Genomic DNA, 12281 nt, shown 5'->3' on the forward strand with positions numbered 1-12281 from the left:
ATCAGAGCCTGAAGGTACGGAGGTGCCGTTCCCCTCACAGCTCCGTAGGCAAGCACCATGGTCTTGTAGCGGATGCGAGCTTCAACTGGAAGCCAGTGGAGAGAGCGGAGGAGCGGGGTGACGTGAGAGAACTTGGGAAAGTTGAACACCAGACGGGCTGCGGCGTTCTGGATGAGTTGTAGGGGTTTAATGCACAGGCAGGGAGCCCAGCCAACAGCGAGTTGCAGTAATCCAGACGGGAGATGACAAGTGCCTGGATTAGGACCTGGCGCCGCTTCCTGCGTGAGGCAGGGTCGTACTCTGCGAATGTTGTAGAGCATGAACCTACAGGACAGGGTCACCGCCTTGATGTTAGTTGAGAACGACAGGGTGTTGTCCAGGATCACGCCAAGGTTTCTTAGCACTGGGAGGAGACACAATGGAGTTGTCAACCGTGATGGCGAGATCATGGAACGGGCAGTCCTTCCCGGGAGGAAGAGCAGCTCCGTCTTGCCGAGGTTCAGCTTGAGGTGGTGATCCGTCATCCACACTGATATGTCTGCCAGACATGCAGAGATGCGATTCACCACCTGGTTATCAGAGGGGGGAAAGGAGAAGATTAATTGTGTGTCGTCTGCATAGCAATGATAGGAGAGACCATGTGAGGATATGACAGAGCCAAGTGACTTGGTGTATAGCGAGAATAGGAGAGGGCCTAGAACAGAGCCCTGGGGGACACCAGTGGTGAGAGCACGTGGTGCGGAGACAGATTCTCGCCACGCCACCTGGTAGAAGCGACCTGTCAGGTAGGACGCAATCCAAGCGTGGGCCGCGCCGGAGATGCCAGCTCGGAGGGGTGGAGAGGAGGATCTGATGGTTCACAGTATCAAAGGCAGCCGATAGGTCTAGAAGGATGAGAGCAGAGGAGAGAGAGTTAGCTTTAGCAGTGAGGAGCGCCTCCGTGACACAGAGAAGAGCAGTCTCAGTTGAATGACTAGTCTTGAAACCTGACTGATTTGGATCAAGAAGGTCATTCTGAGAGAGATAGCAGGAGAGCTGGCCAAGGACGGCACGTTCAAGAGTTTTGGAGAGAAAAGAAAGAAGGGATACTGGTCTGTAGTTTGTTGACATCGGAGGATCGAGTTTAGGTTTTTTCAGAAGGGGTGCAACTCTCGCTCTCTTGAAGACGGAAGGGACGTAGCCAGCGGTCAAGGATGAGTTGATGAGCGAGGTGAGGTAAGGGAGAAGGTCTCCGGAATGGTCTGGAGAAGAGAGGAGGGGATAGGGTCAAGCGGGCAGGTTGTTGGCGGGCCGGCCGTCACAAGACGCGAGATTTCATCTGGAGAGAGAGGGGAGAAAGAGGTCAAAGCACAGGGTAGGGCAGTGTGAGCAGAACCAGCGGTGTCGTTTGACTTAGCAAACGAGGATCGGATGTCGTCGACCTTCTTTTCAAAATGGTTGACGAAGTATCAGCGAGAGGGAGGAGGGGGAGGAGGGGGAGGAGGATTCAGGAGGGAGGAGAAGGTGGCAAAGAGCTTCCTAGGGTTAGAGGCAGATGCTTGGAATTTAGAGTGGTAGAAATTGGCTTTAGCAGCAAGACAGAAGAGGAGAATGTAGAGAGGAGGGAGTGAAAGGATGCCAGGTCCGCAGGGAGGCGAGTTTTCCTCCATTTCGCTCGGCTGCCCGGAGCCCTGTTCTGTGAGCTCGCAAGGTCTGGTGGTGATTTCCCTGAGGATGGCACCTGAGCTCTGACAAACTGGATGGACCTGATGGTGGTTTCCCTGAGGATGGCACCCTGAGCTCTGACAAACTGGATGGACTGATGGTGGTTTCCCTGAGGATGGCACCCTGAGCTCTGACAAACTGGATGGACTGATGTGGGTTTCCCTGAGGATGGCACCCTGAGCTCTGACAAACTGGATGGACTGATGGTGGTTTCCCTGAGGATGGCACCCTGAAGCTCTGACAAACTGGATGGACTGATGGTGGTTTCCCTGAGGATGGCACCCTGAGCTCTGACAAACTGGATGGACTGATGGTATCACGTTTCAGGTATGACCCAGATTTAGACAGTGTCGAAGAAACAAAAGTTTATTTCTAATACAGGGGCAGGCAAACGGCAGGTCAAAGGCAGGCAGGGATTAGTAATCAAGAGAGGGTGCAAAAGGTCCAGAAGGCAGGCAGTCTCAGAATCAGGGCAGGCAAGGGTCAATAATCCAGTAAGGTGGGGCAAGGTATAGAACGGCAGGCCGGTTCAGGGTCAGGGCAGGCAGAAGGGTCAAAACCGGGAAGGACTAGGAAACAGACAGGAGCAGGGGAACAAACGCTGGTAGGTTTCACAAACAAAATGAACTGGCAACAGACAGAGAACACAGGTATAAATACACAGGGGATAATGGTGAAGTTGTCTGTCGATGAGATGGGTGGGTCTGGAAACAGGAGACAAAGGGATGTGAGACATGGTTTTAACTCTGGACACATGAAAGGTGGGATGTATACGTAGGGTACGGGGCAACAGAAGACAAACAGCAGAGGAGCTAATGACTTCATAGATGGGAAAAGGGCCGATAAACCTGGGGGAGAGTTTGCGGGACTCCACCCGGGTGGACAGCCATACCTTCTGCCCAAGACGATACCAGGGGAGCCGGGGTCCGGTGGCGATCCTCTTGTCCTCGATATGTGGAGGTGGTCTTGAGGAGGGCCAACCGGGCTCTCCAGGTACGAAGACAGCAGCGGACAAATATCTGGGCCGAAGGTATGCTGACCTCTTCTTGCTCAGGGAAGAGTGGGGGCTGATACCACAGGAAATACTCAAAGGGTGATAGGCCCGTGGCAGAGCAGGGAAGGGTGTTGAGGGTGCAGAACGCCTTCCGGGACGAGAACTGAGGACCCCGGTCTGAGAAAATGTCTACTGGTAGTCCATGGATCTGGAAGACGTGCTGCACCCTGAGCTGGGCCGTCTCTTTGGCAGAGGGTAGCTTGGGGAGAGGAATGAAGTGGGCGGCTTTGGAAAACCGATACACCACGGTCAGGATGGCGGTGTTGCCATCAGACGGGGGGTGACCCATGACAAAGTCCAGGGAGATATGAGACCAGGGACGGTGAGTGACAGGCAAAGGTTGGAGGAGATCAGCCGGAGCTTGCCGAGGAGTCTTGTTCTGTGCACAGACCATGCAAGCGGCGACAAATTCGGAGATGTCATGAACCATGGTAGGCCACCAAAAGCGTTGTCGCACAAAAGCCAGGGTCCGACGGGAGCCTGGCAAGCCTGCCACAGGCAAGCCTGCCACTCCAGGACCGAGGAGCGAACCGCGTCAGGAACAAATATCCAGTTATCTTCCCCCACGCCCTGGGGTTCGGCTGGGAACGCTGCGCCTCACGAACCTGCTTCCCTATCCCAGCTGAGTGCCATCGCCAGGCACGAGGTGGGTAGGATGGTCTCAGGTTCCGGGGTAGTAGCCATGGGGCTTTAGTGGCATGACAGCGCATCCGGCTTGACATTCTTGGATCCCGGACGGTATGAGAGGGAGAAGTTGAACCGGGTGAACAGTAGGGCCCACCTAGCTTGCCTGGAATTGAGGCGCTTGGCGGTGCAGAGATATTCCAGGTTCTTGTGGTCGGTCCACATAATGAAAGGATGTTCCGCTCCCTCCAGCCAGTGACTCCACTCCTCCAACGCTATCTTCACCGTGAGGAGCTCACGATTCCCCATATCGTAGTTCTCTCCGTGGCGTTGAGGCGGTGGGAGAAGAAGGCGCAGGGATGTAACTTGAGGTCGAGGGCAGACCGCTGGGACAGGACAGCCCCCACTCCGACATCCGAAGCGTCGGCCTCCACCACGAACTGGCGGGATGGGTCAGGATGAACCAAGATGAGAGCTGTGGTGAAGCGGTGTTTGAGATCCCAGAACGCCTGGTCAGCTGCTGGGGACCACGTAAACGGACCTTGGGAGAGGTGAGTGCTGACAGGGGGGAAGCCAGGGTGGTGTAGCCCCGGATAAAGCGGCAATAAAAGTTGGCGAATCCCAGGAAACGTTGCAGCTGTACTCTGGACGTAGGCTGGGGCCAATCCACCACCGCTGTCACCTTCTCGGGATCAATCTGTACACTCCCTGCAGCGATGATGTAACCCAGAAGAGAGATGTGGAGAGATGGAATTCGCACTTCTCGGCTTTTACAAAAAGCTGGTTCTCCAGGAGGAGTTGGAGAACCTGTCGGACGTGGAGCACGTGTTCTTGGGTGGAGTGGGAGAAGACGAGGATGTCATTGAGGTAGACGAACCGGTTCAACAAGTCACGGAGAACATCATTAACCAGAGCCTGCCTGGAACACAGCTGGGGCATTGGTAAGGGGTCAGTAATCCAGAGAGGGTGCAAAAGGTCCAAAACGGCAGGCAGTTTCAGGGTCAGGGCAGGCAGGGGTCAATAATCCAGTGAGGTGCGGCAAGGTATAGAACGGTAGGCAGGCTCAGGGTCAGGGCAGGCAGAAGGGTCAAACCGGGAAGGACTAGGAAACAGGAGCAAGAAACAGACAGGAGCAGGCTCAGGGTCAGGGCAGGCAGAAGGGTCAAACCGGGAAGGACTAGGAAACAGGAGCAAGAAACAGACAGGAGCAGGGGAACAAACACTGGTAGGTGTCACTAACAAAACTAAATGGCAACAGACAAACAGAGAACACAGGTATCAATACACAGGGGATAATGGGGAAGATGGGTGACACCTGGAGGGGGGTGGAGACAAGCAAAGACAGGTGAAACAGATCAGGGTGTGACAGATGGTGGTTTCTCTGAGGATGGCACCCTGAGCTCTGACAAACTGGATGGACTGATGGTGGTTTCCCTGAGGATGGCACCCTGAGGTCTGACAAACTGGATGGACTGATGGTGGTTTCCCTGAGGATGGCACCCTGAGTTCTGACAAATTGGTGGAAATAATAAAGCAGCTGGAAAAGCAAGAGAAAAGTAATAAGAAGATTAAAGTGAAGTGGGATGATTTTATAAAGCGGGAGAGAGAAGATTCTCTGAAGGAGAAAACAGTAAAATGACTGATGGTAAAGCAAGTGGAAGATGAGAGAAGTAGAAGACTGACCTCTTGGTAATGGTAACCAACAGCCAGGCCCCCGCCATCACCCCCTCCGGTTAACTCTGGGAAGAGCTCATGGTGGGGGTGACCAACATTCAGGCCAAGAGGACCTCTTGGTGGTGGTAACCAACAGCCAGGTCCCCGCCATCACCCCCTCTGGTTAACTCTGGGAAGATCTCTTGGAGGGGATGATCAACAGGCAGGCCAAAACCAACCCCTGGCTGCCGGACAAGTGAACCCCGGGTACGGGCCAGTTCCAGAACCATGGAACCTGCCGCACCGCAGCCACCCCCAGCCTATTATGGGCAGGGGGCGAGAGCCAAACTAGACCCAAGATAAGGCCAAAACCAAAGACTGACTTCGACCTTAGACAAAGATGAAGGGACAAAGCCGACATCCCTCCAGAATCCGGCTCTGATGATGATGATCAATACCGCAAAGGAGATGAGCGGACCCCACTCAAGAAGCTCTTCCTCCTGATATCATAACTAAACCCTCAGGGGGGAGCTACTATGACTGTGGATTGACCCTGGGACGTGGATGAGATGAAAGCCATTGTAAAGGACGTGACTGACCCGCGAAAGATGCTGTGAAGTTTGAAGAAGAGGTGAGAACAATCATTGCCATGTATAACCCCATCACCTGTGAAATTTAGGAAATACTCGTCAGTGTTTAAAGTTCAAGTGGAACCAGTGTAAGGGAGTTTGGAACAGTGATGCAACCAGAGCCAACCGTGCTGACCAACTCACTGCTGTGTTTGATAATGTAAAGACAACGTACCCAAAACACACAGACCGGCAGAAAATACATTCCACCATGAAGGCCGATGAGAGCTTTGAGGTCTATCAGGAACGAATGGAGAAGATCTTCCTTCAGCACCCTGGTCTGACCCCTGACCAAGATCATATGGCAGCCTGCTGTGCCATGCTGTGGTTACTGGCCTGCGACAAAACCTGAAGACAGCTGTGACCACCACATGCATTGGGTGGGAGACAAAGACCCTTGCTGATGTCAAACCTCACATCACCCATGCAGAAAGACAGATCAGGTTGAAGAACTCCAAGACTGGTGCTAAACTACAAGGTGCACAGTTGATGTTTTTCGCTGGAGGAGGAGGATACCATGGAGGTGGAGGACGAGACCGAGGAGGAGGTAGAGGAAGGGGGAAGAGGCAGAGGGCGAGGAGCGCAATGCACCTTTGGAGAAGGAGACTGTAGCCGCTACAACTGTGGCAAGCCAGGACATTTTGCAAGGGACTGTCCRGGTGATGGAGATGACAAGGGTGAATGGCCAGGGCCACCTGAAGATGTAAGGGTTGGAAATCCCTTTGGTGGGCAAAGACCATAGGATGAGGTGGAAACAGAAGAAGACTCTGAAGAGGAAGACTATTTTATTTAATCATATTTAATAATTTAATCAAAAGTAATCGTACTTTTTCATCATAATCGTACTGAAAGCCGTGGTATATTTAAGCAATAAGGCACCTAGGGGGTTTGTGATATATGGCCAATATACCACGGCTAAGGACTGTGTCCTAAGCACTCCGCGTTGTGTCATGCTTAAGAACAGCCCTTAGCTGTGGTATATTGGCCATATACCACACCCCCTCGGGCATTATTGCTTAAATATACCACGGCTTTCAGCCAATCAGCATTCAGGGCTCGAACCACCCAGTTTATAATCTCCCTAAACATGTGTTGCATGTATGTTCCTTTTCTTGTTTAAAAAATATATGTATCATGCAGTTCAGAGTTAATTTGTATTCTGCCATGTGAATTAATTAAATTAATTGAATTTGACAAAGCACTAGTCATGTCTAATAGATACAGTATGTCACTTTGTAATTTTAGACATGAATTTGCCACAAGACACAGCATCCCGATAAGTTTTCTAGATTGATTGTCATCCGCACGCGGCGGACAAGGCACCCTTGCTATCACATTATGATAGGGACAACAATGTTAGGAGAATGGTCTTTATCTTCTTCCAATGTATTTACAGCTATCGTACACACAGAAGGAAAGGAAAGCCTCTTTCTTCCTTCTATCGAGTGTAAACAATCGTCTTGTGAAATCACCCAGTGTACAGGCTACTATCAGGCCATGTTGTGTAGTGTGCTAACAATTTGAAGTGGAGATCTAATTGCATAGTGTGAGATGCTGCCACCATTTCATGCTGGTGAAATTGTACTTTTGTATTTTTTATTTATGTATTAATTGTATTTATGAAAGAACAAATCTTTCTCTCCACGCGCATCCTCTCTCCTTGGCTCCTGAACTAGAACTAGAGAACATAGTTATCTCTCTATCAATCAATCAAATGTATTTATAAAGGCCTTTTTACATCAGCAGATGTCACAAAGTGCTTACATAGGAACTCAGCCTTAAACCCCAAACAGCAAGCAATGCAGATGTAGAAGAACATGTTATTAGATACATACACATAATTGATCAGATACATCATGCAACATATTTACAAATAAACATTTCAGGTTTTAATGCAGTTATTAATGCTAACACACACTGAGGAATCAGTCTTACCTTACGATGACGTTGCAAGTGCAGATATTGCCCTTCCCTTAAAGCAAAGGTAATTTATGACCTGCCCTGTGGGTGCTAAGTGGACATCATCCAACCCTGCCTATAATAAGTAGGCCTCGTCTACTTACCATAGCTGCTCTTAAACCTGTAGCTAGGTTTTAGAGTAATTATATAGCATGCCTACCTGCAACAGGACAGTAGACACTATTCAACAATGTGGAGTCAAGCCCAACACTTACAAACCCTCCAGTGTATTAGTCCTCATAGTGTTAGCTGGGACAGAAGCCTGCACACCCCGTGGCTCTCCAGGAACAGGGTTGGTGACCAATGCCCTACATGCCATGACAGGTCAGGAAATCCTGATCCCTACTAACCCTAGTATAGGTGTAACGGATGTGAAATGGCTAGCTAGTTAGTTAGCGGTGGTGCGCGCTAATAGCCTTTCAATCAGTTACGTCACTTGCTCTGAGACCTTGAAGTAGGGTTTCCCCTTGCTCTGCAAGGGCCGCGGCCTTTGTGGAGCGATGGGTAACGATGCTTCGTGGGCGACCGTTGTTGTGTGCAGAGAGTCCCTGGTTCGCGCCCGGGTATGGGCGAGGGGACGGACGTAAAGTTATACTGTTAGATTGATGCTGTTGACGCGGATCACTGGTTGCTGCGGAAAAGGAGGAGGTTGAAGGGGGGTGAGTGTAACGGATGTGAAATGGCTAGCTAGTTAGTTAGCGGTGGTGCGCGCTAATAGCCTTTCAATCGGTTACGTCACTTGCMCTGAGACCTTGAAGTAGGGTTTCCCCTTGCTCTGCAAGGACCGCGGCTTTTGTGGAGCGATGGGTAACGATGCTTCGTGGGTGACTGTTGTTGATGTGTGCAGAGGGTCCCTGGTTCGCGCCCGTGTCGGGGCGAGGGGACGGTCTAAAGTTATACTGTTACATAGGCAGACCTACTATACCTAATAGCACATATAGTCTCTTGTTATTGTGGTGATGGCCATTAGACCACATAAATGCAGTGTTGAACTGGGCCAGGACACTAATCCCTAAAATCCAAATAAACCCGTAGCCCTTAGAAACAACTTCCAGTGTATATCTGGAGGTATTGGATAGGTGTAAGCAATTTGCTGGTAGCTCCATCTTAAACTCTGATAGGCCAGGTGGGATTAAGGAAATGTCCTGTTGTGGTATGTTGTTTTTGTATTTGAAATTGGTATTGTATACACTGTTTTTTAGTTCTCAAAATGAGCTTGCTGGAGCTCTGATCTTGACTCTGCAAGACACTTCTTATCTCTGCAATATTGTTACAGGAAGGTAAGTAGGTATATGTGAATGTAGGTAAATGTAATATAAAACCACTTCTAATACTTTTTGCCCTGTTTAACACCCTAAATATGCATCACCCATCTATCTAGCTAGCTATTTGTAGCTAGCTAGCCTTAGCTAAACAATCGGCAGCTGATCGTTTTGTGAATAGAACTCGTGTGCATCATTCACTTTTTCATTAAATATTTGTTTTTGCTAAGTAGCTATATGCTGTATCTACCTATCTATCTACCCATTTCTAATATCTATTGATCTCTGGACGGCGTTGTCGGAAGCTACATGCAACAAAAAATTAACAAATCGTTAGGACCAATGAGAGTATTTCGCTACACTCGCATTAACATCTGCTAACCATGTGTATGTGACAAATAAAATTTGATTTGATTTGAGTAGAGCTACTGAGTTCGGACGTGACACATGTCCATATATGGCATTGCGTTGGTAGCCATATTGGATGGCGCAGGATAGTTGCTTGGCTTTGGAACGTTCTCAGCACATTTAATTAAGGAACTTGACAACAACAACAAAAATTATATTTTAAAAGTTCAAACAGGGTTACATTTTATTTAAATGTTGGTAATGTTCAAATCAACACACATGTATTTTATAGTAGGCTAAGACTAATGAAAATAACAGAATAAAATACAAAATAATATTTTCCCCAAACAACTTGCGTCAAGGCAACGTGTGGAACTACTGTCATAAAAAAATGATAGGCTTAATTTGAAACTTTTTTTGATCCACATTTCATCTCTTGTTAGGGAGCAGGGCCGGGGATTTTGGTAGTTTGAAGGCATGTATGGCAGAAAGAGTCCCTGGTTACCATGGAGATGACCTAATTCACTGACAAAGTGTCAAAGAGATCGCATTTATTTTGTTAGATCAAACTACAATTTCTACATTCAAGATAGGATAAACAAAAGGATTCAGAAGATAATAAACCACGTTTCTTTTAGTTACGTTTGTTCTCAACTTGTTTCTATTACTTTCTAGCACGTCATATTAACTTACAGAGTAGGTAGCTATCTAGACCGCTAGCTAGCTTTGTAGCCATGGATTGTGCAGCTATTTATACACTTAGCTAACTGGTTGATGTTTTCCTTTTGCAACCAGAGGAAAGCAACATTCAACTCCACAAATGCTGTTTACATTGATATCCATACTGAATGAAGCACTTAAGGGAACTCATGGGGACCCTTAACTTTAAAATGTTTTGTGCAACTGACTTAAAGTTAAGGAAACTTTAAGGGAAAGATGCGGGGAAAATTGACTTAATATGTTTTATGCAACCAGGCCCAGGCTATAGTAACCAGGCGCTGCCTAGCAACAATCAATAGCCTATCCTATATTTGTATAGGTCACATTTTGAATGCATTTGGATTTTGGATTGCATGTTACACAACTTGCAATTGTGGTCTGGGTAGGAGTGTTGAAATTTGTGAGCAAAATGTTGCTGTGACTTTTCCATTGTGTTTAGATTTGTTCTCCTTTTCTTCAAGGAACATTATTTTGACCCACGAACTGGAGATGGTTACTTGTCGTGGGAAATCAAAACCATCCAGAGGAATTCTGCTTCATCTGAGAAACAACCATCTAGCCAGTCATTCATTGGCGGTCCAACAACTGAGAGAGACTCCATCCAGTCCAGAGGTTACCTTGAGTAATGAACAGTGCAGGGAGGCCATTTTCCTAATGACGCCTTCTTTTGATCTGAGGTGGTAGGTGTTGTGAAGTTCTCGGAGCCAGAGACTTGCACCGAGGGTCAGGATAAAGATGGGTCTGTGACGGTAGGAGTGACATTTTGGGGAAATGTGGATTTTTGCCTTTTGGGCTGATCCATTTGTGGTTTCAGGGTGAAAAAAAAGTTGAGTGCTGTGGAATCAGTGAAGGTAACCAGAAGTGGTCTGGTGATAATAGTTTGTGTTTCTGCTGGTTAGAGGGAGCAGGAGCTCCACGTTAAATGAATGGGGACAGGAGAGGTGAATTGTTTTGCTCTCAAGAAAAGGGCTTCATTGAAAGGAATCATTACTGGGGTAGCAGTAAATGTGAAAGTTGACCAACTGAAGGGGAATATTTCTCGTGTTTGTGATGCTCGTCATTTGGTGCGATGCAGACAGGGTGGCATGAGTGCTGAAACAAAAGAGTTGTTCTGTTCTTTTGAGTCTTTGCCTGACAAAGTCATGTTAGGAGCTTTTGTGCCGTATACATTACGTTGTTACAGGTGTCAAGCTTATGGGCATGTGGCAGCAGTGTGTAGGAGGGAGATTCTTATGTCGGAGAAGTGTGCAGAAGGGCATGAGACAAAGGAATGTGTAGGATTGGGGAAAGTAGGGGTATAATGTTAATTGTAGGGATGCCCATGGAGCTGGGGATTAGAAATGCCCGGTGCGAGAGAGACAGGTTGAGGTTTCCAGGGTTAGAGTAGTGCAGAAGTTGTCATATGCTGAGGCAGTGAAGAAAGTAGAGGACAATGGGTCAAGGGGGAGGGATCCTGAAAGGAGTGGTGTGAGTAGTAGATCTTTACTAGTGCAGAGGGATAGGCCAACAAGTGATATATGCTTCAGTAAGATTGGATTTTTAGCAATGGTTATTAACTGTACTGCAGGGATGGAACATAAGTCGCAGAAAATTGAGGCTGTGGTGGCAGCTGCAGAGGTATTTGGGTGTACGAGACTTGATGTCAGAAGAGTGGTGGTGTTGAGTGGGATATCAGAATCGATATTCCAGAATCGATGTGACTCTTGACATGACAGAATTCCTTATGTTTTGAAATCTCAGCACATATACAAAACAATCTAATTTGATGTTTGAAGCATAGCACTGAAGAAATCATTTTTGGACATGATGCAACTGTTCTGTTTGAATTCATTGTAATTCCAGGTGGCACTACATTTATACACCTGACAGAGTAACCAGAAATGTGAATGTTAAATGTTTTGTTTAACACTAGGAGTTAACTCTAGATGAACACTAGTGTTGAATAGAAATAATTGTTAATCATCCCATAGTGTTACATTTGAGTAACTCTGGCAAGTGTAATGCAGTGTTAATATATATATTAATATACACTCAAAATGTAACACTATAATCAGAGTACTTCTTACACTCTAGAGTGGGACCATATGTTTTCTGAGGTAGTGCTAAAATTAACTCTAAGTATTTATTTAACACAAAATGTACTCTGTATCATGCCCTGAATATCTTGAAACAAAACTCTCACGCCCTAAATATCTAAACTCTCAAGTAGCCATAGGCAAGATAAAATGTGCCACTCCTCAGCTCTCTGACCATCTGTCCCTCATGAAAAAGTACTACTGAATTACTACACAAAACCTATTTGTGCAGTAGTGACTATGTAGAGATGTG

The sequence above is a fragment of the Salvelinus sp. IW2-2015 genome, linkage group LG14 (assembly GCF_002910315.2).
Source record: "Salvelinus sp. IW2-2015 linkage group LG14, ASM291031v2, whole genome shotgun sequence".
Taxonomy (NCBI): domain Eukaryota; kingdom Metazoa; phylum Chordata; class Actinopteri; order Salmoniformes; family Salmonidae; genus Salvelinus; species Salvelinus sp. IW2-2015.